This window comes from Octodon degus, unplaced genomic scaffold (genome assembly GCF_000260255.1).
Source record: "Octodon degus isolate 3935 unplaced genomic scaffold, OctDeg1.0 scaffold00142, whole genome shotgun sequence".
NCBI classification, from domain to species: Eukaryota; Metazoa; Chordata; class Mammalia; order Rodentia; family Octodontidae; genus Octodon; species Octodon degus.
This window is the reverse complement of record NW_004524718.1, coordinates 7,417,915-7,432,022: the sequence shown is the minus strand read 5'-3', so window position 1 is coordinate 7,432,022 and position 14,108 is coordinate 7,417,915. Positions and strand designations below refer to the sequence as shown.

At 37.7% G+C, this 14,108-nt stretch overlaps 1 pseudogene; it reads right to left on the bottom strand.

The window, feature by feature from the left end:
- Positions 1-2,560: 2,560 nt before the first annotated feature.
- On the bottom strand, positions 2,561-5,571 carry LOC101591975 (annotated as a pseudogene).
- Between the last annotated feature and the right edge of the window lie 8,537 nt (positions 5,572-14,108).

Below are 14,108 nucleotides of genomic sequence, written 5' to 3'. Positions count from 1 at the left end.
TGAGAAGAAAGTTCTGAAACAATAGAGTCTAAACAACATACCATGTCTGCATCCTGAACCATGAACAACTACCACAAAGACAACAACATACAGTGAATCAACCACTGCAACTGTCCCACTAGCCTGTTCTGAAACCATCCCACTGTTACTCCCCTCTCAACAAAATTATAAAAAAAAAAAATAGTAAAAAAGTGCAATAGAAGAGCAACACAGTCACCATTAACTACTTCCCCCTGGTATTTTCCTAGGCAGAAACAAGAACAATAGCACCATATATTTACAATTTCCAAAATATTTAGTTATAGCAGTATCTCATTTCATTCTTACCCTGGCACTGTGAGGGAATAAAAAAAAAGAAAATACTTTTTTGTTGTTCAGTTCCTTATGACTCAAGTTGCATATATTTAAGAATGTGCTTTCACATTATCATTCAACGTTTGGGCCATTTGTTGTACTTAAAGATTTTCTAAATGTATTCATTCCTACATGGAGAAGATTTATGTATTATTGAAGAGACAATATATTTTCTGTGAAAAATATTATGGTTATGAGTTAAATTTTGACATATTTTGAGCTTTCTGCTTTAACTATATTCTGAAAATTTAGTAGTGAAAGAGAAAAAATAATTGCCCTACAAAACTCTGTGTAGACAAAATTACCCAGTATTACTTTTCCCAGTTTGGTTTTAACTAAGAAAGGCATCTTCTATAACCTCAGAAGAAGAATGTTTTTACTTTCCAGCTGTCTGCACCATCAGGGTATGTTTCATTATATTCAAACTAAATTACTTTAGCTCGGGAACAATCATAACTCCCTGCCACTCTAAATAGCTCCACCCTACCATCGTGTTCTGCTCTTGTTCAAGTGTCTGCAGAGTGATAGGGTCAAACTTCTTTGTTTCCGAGCACTGCTGTGTAAGGCTACACACATTTTAAGTTTCTCCTCTTTTCTATGTATTAGGTAAAATTTTCCTTCTTCACTTACACTGTCCACCAATTGAAAGATCAGTTAAAATACAGACTCCAAGTTGGCCCAAACCCTCAAAATCATCTGTTTTAACTGAAGAGATAACACAAGTCAATCCTTTCGTTGGAAATCATGAAAATCTTGCATGACTAGAGGACAATGCTTTAAGTGATAAAGGTAAAAAAAAAATGCCAGGGAATATTAACTTCAAAAGGTTTACTGTAGAAATTTCATTTCTTGATGTTACCTGCAATTATAAAACAGATCTCTGCAATGAAAAAAGATGAACTTGTAAGTTGTGGATAAATACATGAAGGTGTCCTCTGAGACATGACCACTGAATCTGCAGGCATTTCCCTAACTTAAACATCAGGATCTGAAAAGAATGCCTAGACTGATCACAAATCACAATCTCAACACTATTTCCAGTCGTGAGAAAGCTGTAAAGATGGATGGTAGGCTAAAAGATCAGAGACAGGGATGTAAGCTCCTGTATGTCATCAAAGATCAGGAACACACTCACTGCCATCTATGACACCTCAGTCACGCATGAAAGCAATGCCATGCAGGCCATCCACCTTATGGGAGTGTCCTCAGAGAAAGTGTAGGTCCAGGTTGGGGGCAAAATGTATCTAAAACTGAATGTAATAAAGTCCTTATTGGCTCTCTCAAGGAGGAAACTGAAGAGAAAGTGATCAATTCTAGTGGATCACAGAATGGAAATAAAAAATAGTACTTTGACTTTCTCTCAGCAGTCAATATTGAATAATTCTCAATGATGTAATGCTTTCCAGGTAGTGGCAAATAAGGTTCTTGAAATTGTCAGCATCATAGATTAAGAAACAACTTTTTATCTTTTTTTTTTTCTTTTTGCAGTACTGGGGATTGAACTCAGGACCCTGCATTTACCAGGCAGGCACTTATTCTGCTAAGCTGTCTCCCCAGCCCTACAACATTTTATCTTTACTTATACTTAAAGCTGCAGAATACCATGGGTGATTGACAGAAATATTAAAATTTATTAGAGTGTGAGCCAAAATAAAACACTGAAAACAAGTATGTGGTCAAATAGCAGACAAATACTAAATGAATTATTATACGTTCATACAATGGATATTCTGCAGTCACTCGTATATTGAAAAATATCCATAGAAGGGAAAAGGTTGATAATACAAAATGAAAAGGAAGATAACAAAATGTCCAATTTTGGATAATCTTCCTTTTGAAGGGAACCTGTACATAGATAAAAACATTTGAAGGACATACACAAACTTATTAACAGAAGTTATCTCTTTCAGTGAGAAATTAATGTCTTCACAAGTTTTTTCTTTGCAAATTAAAAAAGATTAGGGGAAGCTGCTGTTTTCAAAAACAAGCCATCACTATATTCAGGCCTCTTTATTCCATTTTTTTACAACACACAAAATGAAAACTTGAAAATATTTAGTGGCCAATAAGTACTTGCATTAACCACTAATTTTATTTATGCTACAAACTGAGCAGTTTGCTAAAATTTAATTCCCTTATACTTTTTTCCCCAAATTTATACAAGAGTAATGTATTTGTAAAAACATATAACATAAATTTGTCTAAGTTAAAATCTTTTTGTATATTCTTCTTCAGATATCCTTGAGTCTAAAATGACCTTCATATGCTTGATTCCGTATGTTTAAAAAAAAAAACCATGAGAATGAGTGCCCACAGACCCAGAATGAAGCCCCCAAGGGTGCCCGTCTTTCAGCTTTGGTTTCTGGCGTATTATCTGTGCTACTGGAAGTTGTTCAGCATATATCAGTGGTTCCATGAACTCCTCATCCATCTGCTCTTCCTCATAACTGCTTTCCGTGATTATTGAATCCTGTCGCAAACTAATAGTCTCTGTTATAATTTCCACTTGCCTTACACTTCCAGAGAAGTCAGTTATTAAGACATGTTTAGGGTCCCTCTTAAAAAGATCAGTGAGATGTCCAGGAGTTGAAACACAGAGACTCTTGGGACATACTTGAAAAAGGTCATTCATATTAGTTTGTCCAGCTGGATTAATTTCCTCCATAAAAATCCAAGACATAAAATGTGTATCTATACATAAGGTGGGCTCCAGTTGCAGGATCCGGTTGATGCAAGAGGGAATCTTCTCCTACTTGGCTACTGGCCAGAGCCATTATGTCAGGAGAATAAAGCCACTCATACATGGACACTCCTTGGCAAGTGTCAATAATAAACAGTAGTTCATTGTAGTGTCTTTTCTGCCACATTTGTTCAAAAACACCTGCAAGTTCTGTGTTGGTAATTTCTTCAGAATCTTGGAATTTCAAGAAACCATTTCCCCCATATCCTGTCATATAAATAAGAATATTGTTTCTATCTTCAGAAAGAAGACATTTTGACCTAGGAGTACTAGGTGGGATCTTGTAAAAAATTAATAGTTAATACTTGTAATACCAGTTAATACTTGTAAAAAATTTTCCATAGCTTTGATAATCCACTTCTACATCATCTCCATACACGTTTAGCTCCTTAGTCTTGTGACTGAACATGGTGGCCGGTTTGGGATTTCTAGGGTTGTAGGCCATGTAATCAGCAAGCATCAAGACGATGTGGCTGTCAGGAACACCCAGCCTCTTGACACGTCTATAAACAGAAATAGTATTTGCAACATGTCGATAATTAAACCAGAAACGGGATACAAACCAAAACAGTCCAGTTGTTTGTATGGCCACTTCTAGAAAATTGTTCTGCTTGATCCTCGATTTGACTAGCTGTGAGCTGCCGGAAGACAAAAGCTAGAACGCTGCCAGGGTAGTCACTGAATAGCTGAGGAAATAAGAGACAGCCGTGTTTGCAGGCTTCAGAACTTCCTATTTTCACTTTTAATGGAAGTATTAAAATCAAATTCTCATCTTTACAGTTAACTGTAGTTCAAGATGGTGCCAAGACACTTCAATAAGGAAAACAAGTCTTTTGATCAATGTTGTACAAGTTTAATACTTGTGGCATACACCAAAGTTAACTCCAGATGACTATCAGACTTAAACATCTGTCAAAACTATTAAAATCTTTAGAATTAAAACTTAGTGACCTTAGGTTGGGCAAAGCTTTTAACACCCAAAGCACAAGGCACTAAAGAAAAAAATGGATAAATTGACTTTATCAATTATAAAACAAACTTGATGTAGATTTTCCAAAATTTCCTACAAGACTACAGGGGCAATGTGGTGTAGAAGACTTTATGGCAATTACTCCAAAATTATATTTTCTCAATTTTATAATGTTGTGTAGTATTGTCATTTTTGAAAATATGTATTTTAGTATTTATTTTCTTATTCCAAATAAGTATTTTCTCACCTAAGGAAAACTAGAAGCATTTATGCTTTGAAATATTCCAAGAAAGAAAAAGAAAAGAAAAGAAAGAAAGCAAGTGAAAGGTCAAGGGGCCAGGGAGATAGCTCAGTAGAATAAGTGCTTGCCTGGTAAGCACAAGGAACTGAGTTCAATCCCCAGGTCTGGAGAGAGAGAGAGAGAGAGAGAGAGAGAGAGAGAGAGAGAGAGAGAGAAGACAAAATGCGGAATGAGAGAGATAATTTACAATTCATTTAACAAGGACCTTGTACCTAGAATATATAAGATAATCTTACTACTCATTTTAAAAAAGGCTACACATTTTAAAAATTTGCAAAGAATTTGTGTATGCATATCTTCAGAGAAAATATATAAGTGGCAAACAAGTTCATGAAAATACACCTGATATTATTGATTATTAGGAAAATTCAAGTAGAAATGACAAAGACATACCATTTCCTATCCACAAAGACTATAATTAAAAAAAAAACAAATAGTAAGTCTTGGCAAGGATATGGATAAATTAGAAACTTCGTATATTGTTGATGAGAATGAAAAATGGTGCAGTCATTTTAAAAAAGTTTCTCAAAATATTAATCCTAGAGTTAGGTTTAAACTCTGCAATTCTATTCTTAGGTATATACCCAATACAAATAAAAATATAGTACACACAAATTTGGTAGACAAATATTTAAGGCAGCATTACTTATAATAGCTAGAGGTAAAGATAACCAAAATATCCACAAAATTACCAGTATTCAAGCAAATGTGGTATATCCATTCTTTGCAATATTATTTAGCAATAAAAAGTAAATCAAATACTGATATAGTATATGCTGTATGATCAGAAAATGCATTGAATATTTCAATTTTTACTGTTATCATAAAAGACACGTTGTCACTGCCCATCCTCAAAGTATCTATCCTATCTATCATTCCTGATATTTTCTGAAAGAATTCTGAAAGTCTTCATCATGAACATATTTAGTTGCACTGAGATGGTTCCCTCATTGTTCTGAATTGATGCAACATGTTTACCTTCATGATTATTTTGACTTTGGGAAAGGGCCAGAAGTTGTACGGTGTCTGATCTGGTGGATAAGGTGAACAAGGACCCATCATATTTTTATGTGTCTGCCTTTGTGTTGGATGGCACTTGGCAACAGCATTCACCATGTTTGTTTGTTTTTTTATCACCTCATAAAGTGCTTCTGAGCTCACCATGTTGCAACACCGCAGATCCTCCATGACGTTGGTGGAGACCATCCTTACTTATCCTGTGTCCTCACTACAAGCAGACCAAAAGACACAAGAGGGCATCATCTCAAAGAGACTAAAGGTGGGCCAGTGGGAACAAGAGAGCAATGACAAGTTCTATGTAAGCTAATTTGGAAGTGACTTCCCATCACTTTTACCTGCTTTATTCCTTAGATGCAGATCTTTAGATTATGGTCACACTTTGTCATAACAGCCCTACCCCAGACATGCCAAGTGTCCACCAAGACCGATCCTGGTAGCAAATGCCTGTGATCCCAGATGGGGAGGCTGAGACAGGAGGATCACTATGAGTCCTGGCTGTGTAATGAGATTCTGTACCAAATACATATTTGTTTATTTAAAAAAAACTAGATTCTGGTTACACTAAGGCAGGTTATTGCCCAAGAGGGCAAAGAAGTGGGCATCACAGAGACTACCTGCCATTCTACCTGGTGACATCCAATCTGGGCAGTCTGGCTTTCTCAGTGTCTCACAAACACATCTTCCTCACTGCAGGCCCTGTGATTTAACTCACTTGGTTTCTTTGCCTCATTCCTTTACCAATCTGAAGTCCAATCATCATTCAAGACCAAATTCCATGTGTTGCATGAAATTTTCTCTGATTATATCTTACTCCTCTGAGCTCCTTCACGTTTTATAGTTATGCTACATAATTTATCCCTTAATTATCTCCTGACTTTCCTTTTTATCCAAACTGTGTCTTTTCTAACACTATATGCTTCGCTTCAGATTTCAGAAGAAACACAGAGCCTCAGGCCACAGTTCGGTACTACCAAATCAGAATCTGTTTTTAACAATGAATTCAGTTGGACTACACTATTCACTATTGAACTCCCTGTGAAAATCTCGTGTCCCTGATTAGTCTGTGCTCAGAAAAAGGTAATATTTCCTGTATTTCTCTGTCTTTGCATATAGCTATAGCTTGTATTTTACATCTTTCCCACAGGCTCATATGTTAAATGAAGGATTTGTCCCCTGCTTAACTTTATTGGGAGGTGGTGGCATCAGTTTTAAAAGGAGTTGGGGTATCCCAATCTCTTACTGGTTCTTCTTTATGTCCAGGCTTGGGATGAGCAACTTTCCCCACTTCATGGTGGGCTGAGCTCCCACAAGCCCAAGAGCAACAGAACCAACTGATCACATGCTGAAAGCCCCTCCTGGTCCTTGTCTCTGTCCAAGAAGTTTATATTTGTAATCCCAAAGGTAAATTATTGGAATCCTATCAAATTATTCCTAATCCACCACTTCCAATGCAACCTTAGTGAGAATAAAGACATTGAAGCATATTTATAATTATGAGCCAAGGGGTCCTAAGTCCAGTCACAGAGATGGCTATCTTGAACAAAGGCCCTCACTCAAAACTGAAGCCATCTTTTATTTATTTGTGAAAAGGGGAGTGGCTTGAGGATGAGTGACGGAAAGTGGTGGGAGCTACATGAGCGCCATGAGCTGAGCTAGTTAGGAGGCCAGCATTTACCTCTGTCATGTGCAGAGAGAAGGATATGCTACAAGAGTAATTTGCATTACGCAACTGAGATAGTATCCAATGTTTTGGAGTCTGGTGCTTCAGCTTGGATGTGTAATCTTTCAAGCCCCAGAAAGATTTATCCTCTATCTCTAGGCTCAATCCCAGCTGACAGCACAGAGCACTGACTTTTCATCTTAACTCCACCCAGCTCATATTAAAGAGCAGCGGGTGGAGGTTTTCAGAGAAACGTGCATTCCGACCTCAAGGCCACCAGCACCTCAGCTAGACCAGTAGGAATTTGCTTAAAGCCAATCGAAGGGATAAGGAAAAGGCCTAGCCAGTTCTGTATATATCAATACAAGGAAATAGGGTCAGGCCCAGCCAAAATGGGGGCAATTTATGTCACTGTAATCCCCAAAAGCCATGAAACTATGGTGAGTATAGGGAAGGAGGTGATGGAGGAGGAAATGATTCAAGTATGTTATGGGCGTGCACCATTCTGCCAAACTGAAAGCCAGAAGTCTACATAACAAATACACTCTAGGAAAAAAATTACAGATAGGTGTGGTGATATGTACCTATAGCCATAGTACACTGGGAAGCTAATCCAGGAGAATCACAAGTTTGAACCCAACTTCAGCAATTTAGGGAGACCTTGTTTCAAAATAACTTTTATTAAAAAAAAAAAACTGAAGATGTAGCTCAGTGTGAAGGGTTTGGGTCCAATCTAAATGAACAAATAGATATCAAAACGAATAAGTTCTGGGAGGTAACTCAGTGCAAGAGTACTTACCCAGTATTCCTAAGGTCATAGGTTTAATTCTTGCACTGAAAAAACTAATACCTGTGCAAGTGATGTATGTGCCAAAATGACTCATTACATTATTGTAATAATATAAAACTAGAAACAATTTTAATGTCTATAAATGTTTAATATTTACCCATCCCAAGCAAGGATTGATAAAATAAGTTATGTATAAATACTAGAATCTATGGGGCTGATAACAAAAAGGTACAGTCAGTAAGAAGGTACATTACAACATAAACAAATGTTTTAAAAACTGATACATGCATATACATTCACTTCTCTGTAAAGACATTAAAATATTCCTGCCCCCCCCAAAAAAAGAAAAACTGATAGCTTTGGTGGCATCTTTTTGAAGAAAATGAGCATCAGAAGATAAAGAAGTAGGGAAATCTTTCTTTTTTTATGTTCCTTCAAGCTTTTTTCAATTTTAAAACACTTAAACCCATTAAATATTCAAAAAATTAAAAGTATTAAACAAGTTATGAATTTTTAAAAAGAATAAAAATACATCCAGAAAAGCTTACAGACACTTTTTTGTCAGACAAACAAGTGTCTGCCTTTTTAAAACTCTGCCAGTCACCATCGCTTCCTAGTTCTGCCTTGGACAGGAGCTTTGGACCCTATAAGAATCAGATTAGAGACAAGGCCTTTGTCTTCAAGATCAAATTATGAATTTCTACCTGGACTTTTAGTGCTTTCCCTTGTAAAATCAGTTGGGTTTCTCATCTCAGGCTGCAGAATTAGCCTGAGTGAATAAAGGGATAGACACAAACAGGCAGTTGTTTTATTCATTTCTAAGACTCTTGAAAAGTTTCTTCTACCTGTAAGTAGTTAAGTGAGTCAACTAATCCCACCCACGGAGTTTGAAAAGGCACTTTCCCTGAGGAGCTGGGTAAAAATTACATCTTACCTTTTGATCTCTAAATCTCTTCAAGTTCAAGGACTTCCCATATTCTCCAGAAATATGGGCCTTCACCTCCCCTATCTTCACTCTGCCCCTCAAGTACTCCCACTTCAGCCTTTTGAACTCTCTTGTGCCACAAAGGGATCCAAATTCCCTGGGAAGATTGTTCTTACTACTTTCCATAGGTATGGAGGCAAATTATATGTAAGTTAAACAAAATATAGAATAATCAGTCCTGAGTATAGAAAACTGGCCTCTTAATGACAAAATTTAGCACTCATAGACAAGAGGACTACAAACTGTGGGTTCAGTGCAGGAGGCTCTTACGGGGCCCTGCATACCTCCACACTTATTTGTCTAAAATTCACAACTCTTAATTTCTCATAGGACTGCTGCAAGAAAAAGAGCCCAGCTCCCTACCTTTAAATTTATGGGAAGAAGAATGATGGTGATGAAGATAATAACAATAATAACACTAGTAATTGATGCTGTTGGCCGCCTCTGGGCAGAAGCATATTTTTGGTTTCTGTCCTCAGGCTCCAACGTGGTTCACATGATGCACACTGGCCAAGTGTACTCAGTGGTGTGGCGTTTTCATTTGATCTCTACACGCCCATCTTCTTGGCAGCACCTGCACTTTGAAATGCAGAGCTATTCTCATGTGAACTGGACAGGAACACCAGTCTTTAAGATCTTTCAGGACATGTGGGTTTCTGGGGATCATTATTTTCTGAATACGAAGTTCACAATAAACATGGAAGTTCTACTGACAGAAGAGGATACCTGTACTGCTCTGGTAGATAAATTTTGCCAGTGGCCAAAAACAACTTCAATAAAGTTCTCCCAAAACTCCTCCTTGCATCTGAACAATCTCAAGCTCCTGGACTGAAGTGACAGTGTGAGAGTAACAGGACAACGATGGGGATCTCAGCCTTTGTCCTATTGCTACCATTAGCGACCAATCCTGAGCAAGCCACTTCTCTCTGTACCCAGCTTTCTCAGGTGGGAAATGCAAGTTTCCAGTGTGAAACTTCCTGATCATAAATAGCTTATAAGACATTTGTCATAAATACAGATCTCCAAACTGCTCTCCAGGAGAAGCTGGTTCACTAAGTCAATCAGTGGGATCAAGGAAATACTGCATTTTAACAGATGAATCAGAAAGCCTACACACAGGCAAGGTTAGGAGGCAAGGACCACATGACTTTTAAAAGCCCTTCCCGATCTGTAGTGCTGTAAAAGCTGGTTAATTAATGGTCACTATTATGCTTCCACTCCCTACAAAGCCCTGCTAGATTCTCAAGATGATAAGAATAATAGCTGTGTTTCTAGTGCCAGCCACTATCTTAAATGCTTTCCATATGTAAACTATTTTAATCCTCATAAAATCTCTCTAAGGTAAGTCCTACTATTATTCCTATTTTTAAAATGCAGACCAGATGCACAGAGAGAGTAAGTGCCTTGCCACTAAGGAGCTGAGATTGGGATTCAATCCCAGAAATGCTCACCATCCAACCCAGCACCTCCACCCCGAGTCTAACAAGCTCTAGCCCGCATGCCAATACTGACTGAATCAGGAGCTTCCAGCTTTAGACACTCAGCAGACAGTAAGGAAAACACTTGAACAATAAGACAATAATCATGACACCTCAGTGACCATATATTGGATTACCATCAGGAGCCACTGTGGATTTAATGGGGTAACCATGAAGAAGAGTCATGGGTTTTGCCTCTGCTTCCATTAGAGTGAACTGACTTTGCCCATTTGATGTACTGAACTGACTCAGACTTTATTACAAAAAAGAAAGCTTATGACTAAATATGGTTGCTGAAAATCAATGATCTGAGCTAACTCAAAGAGATGGAAAAACTGAATCTAAGAACTAAGCAAATTCTCCAGTCACACCAGAAGTCCCTTGAAAGTGCCTATTGAACCAGTTCGTAGGCTTCCTTCTACAGTGCCAAAATGAACTTGTCAAACATATGAACCTGACTTTAAAAACCTATTGAAATTAGCATAGAGCTACAAAGTATCTGTTGGAGAATTGAAAAGCCAATGCAGAAATCAGGCCACCAGCTTATGAAAAGTGATATTAACAGTGACACAAAATCAGAAAAACATGACCCAAATCAGTGGTGTTGTGCAGCATACAGTTTCTGTGAAATGAAGCTCCATAGCTATCTCCTCCAACCTGTACCAAAGTAGAAAAATAACTAGAATTGGAGTTATGAGACCCACACATGGGCCACTAACTACCTAGGTAATGATACCACCAATTAGACCAGCCACTAAAATGTGGCTGTCATGAGATCATAAACATCAGATGACTAGCACTGGGAAAGTTTTTAATAAAAATAATAACCTTTTCAGCGGGGAGCTCCCACTCACAGTTAGGTTTTACTCACTTGACCTGCAAGCGTAATTATTACACTAGGATGTTGAGAGGAGGGCTGATCCCGTACCCCTGGGAAATTTCTCTGGGCTCCCCCTTCCTTTATACTTCTGTAGACATGATAATAATCATCAAAAATTATTGGGGAAATTCTACAATGCTTGGGCAGCAGGAACTCCAAAGATGAGCTGCCAAGCTGATGTGACCGTTGTCAGTGTGACTCTGCAGTGACTCACTTCTGCCATCCGGGAACCACCCAGAGGTAACCAGGGTGTAAGGTTAATGGGTATGTTGGCATGGAAGTCACTGTTGCTAATATCGTGGAGTTATCTTGTTCTCTTCTGCTGTCGATTAGTAGATGAGGCGATATCAGCCATAAAGGCAGATTGCAAGAGAGCATACAGGAATATCGAAATTGGGCCAACATGGAGGAAGAGGCTTCTCTGTAAATGACAAATATATGTGTTTTCCAGAACACTCCTAGAAAGAACTGGTAAAATATGAATCTTCCTCCTCATTCATCCTGAGTTCTCACTCTGTATTTCACTCACATATGGATCTGATGTTAAAATGTTTGAGAGAAGTTCATGGAAGAACATTAGCATTAACCTGAACTGTTTCTGCGAACAGAGAAAAGTGAACTTTAATCATCCCGGGGAACCAGATGTGTTCTGTGACTCTGACCACAGTGAACACCTACCAAGTTGGAATTAGCATGCCAATTCCACAGATAAGGCAGCAAAGGCTGGGGAAAGTTGGTATCTGCCCAAGTCCCCAAAGCGAGCCAAACATACATATACTATAATAATGTTTTATAATAAATATGTACACACATAAAACCACAAAGAAAGAATTCTCAAGAGAAAAATGTAAATAGGCAAAACAAAATGAAATGTCAAACTTCACTAACTAAAAAAAAAATTTGTCAAACAGCACTCACTGATCTGTGTCATACCAGTTTGATAGGCAAACATGAAGATAGAAAACATAAAAAAGTAAGCATGCAGTTGATGTTAATATTAAAATATATTTGGAGAGAGGAAGCATGTGCTAGAGAAAGTGCACAGCCAAGAAAATTGGAAAGAACACAGTACTTTTAAATAGACGATCACATAAAAATGTCCTCAAATTTAAAAACCTCAGTAAGTGCTGGTTATAGGCAGAATTCAAAGATATCCTCCCCACCTCCCTGGCTTCCAGTGTTCATGCCTTGTCTCATCTCTGAGACTGAAAATATGACCAATTTTATTCCAATAATTAGGTTATATATTATGTGGCACAATGGGTTTTAAGCACATACAATTTAGCCCTTTAAAGCTGTTATAAATGTCAGAGATAGAGGAAGTCATAGATAAAGCAAGAGGATATTTGACACATTATTCCTGGTTTGAAGATATAAAAACGTGAAAGGCAAGCAAGTGGGTGACTTCTAGGAATTGCAAACATCCCTGGTCACCATCCAGAAATAAATGGGAACTTCATTCCTACAAATACAAGGAGCTTAATGTGTCAACAAGCAGAATAAATTTGGAAGAAATCCTTCCCATATTTATGTACCCTGGAGCCTTTAAGCAAATTCAGCCTGTTTGAAACCTTGATTTCAGGATTGTTATATTCTATAAGGAAAAAAAAACAGCCATACTAGGCCAGATTCTGACCTATAGCATAGTGGATTAATAAAACAACATTGGTTTAGGGTGCTAAGTTGTAATAATTTAGCACAGAGCAATGAAGCCTGCTGCAATGTCAAAGAGGAAAAAATAAAAATTAATCTACATCTTGACCTTGTAGAGGAAGAGGAAATAGAAGGTTTTAAAGCAGCTAGAAAGCAAAGAAAAATTACCTATGAAGAAATGAGAATTAATTTGGGAGTTGATTTCTCAAAAGCATTAATTAAGGTCAGAAGACTGTGGAATAGTTTAAGTTCTGAAAGAAAATAACTCAGCCAATAATGCCTTGGCCAGGAAAACCATCTTTGGAGAATAAAACTACCATGAAGATATTTTAAAGAAAACACAAAATTGAGGTTTTTTACCCTAATAGTCACTGATTATGAGTGTATTTTGGGAAAATGATATAAAAGGAAAATCTGAAATACTTTGAGGAATGGTGAGCAAAGAGAATGATAAGTAGATTATAAAATTTGAAAATTCACTGTGTAAAAAAAATAATAGTAATGGTAGGGGAAGGGAAGTGGAAAACTCCAGCTCATGATAAAATCCTGAACAATAACAATAGACAAGCCCAAGAATCTGTGATTGGTAATAGATGTCAAAGGTTTCTTTGTTGGGAGCCACAAAAGCTGGAAGTAAGTCCTATGTGGGAGGGCAGCATGAGGTCTCATTACCTAAAACAGTCAAGCCACCTCAGTGTTGAGAAAAACATCCTGCCTGAACATTGTATGCTGCTAGTCACTAGGCAACCTTGTGTCTTGCAGTTTTGTACAAGTATAAATAAAGGCCCTTACTGCTGTTCTGGGAGTCATCCCACCAACCAGGCAGACGAGCTACCACCTAACCCTGCTCTTTTCTTCTTGTCTATCTTTTCCTCATTGCTGCTACCATTTTCTCCCTGGGTACAATAGATCATGCTGATTGACCAATAGATCCCTACATTTGGCACCTGACCAGGGACACTGAGTAAGAGATAAGAATGGGCAGCAGGAGCACTTTCAAAGAACGTGCATAAGGGAGGGAAGTGAACTGGTTAGAGGCAGTGTTCAGCAAGGCATGCATTGATACTGGCATATTAGGCATAAAATTTGGGAATAGAGACTCGTTAGGGTCAGAAACAGGACCACTAGGGCCAGAAATAGGTTCATAAGGGCCACAAATGGGTTCACTAGGGCCAGAGAAATAAAGAGAGAGAAACAGATTTGAGAGAAGTCAAAAAAGGATAAAGCTAGATTGAGTAAAAATGGGATGATGGAGTATTATATTATATATATGTATA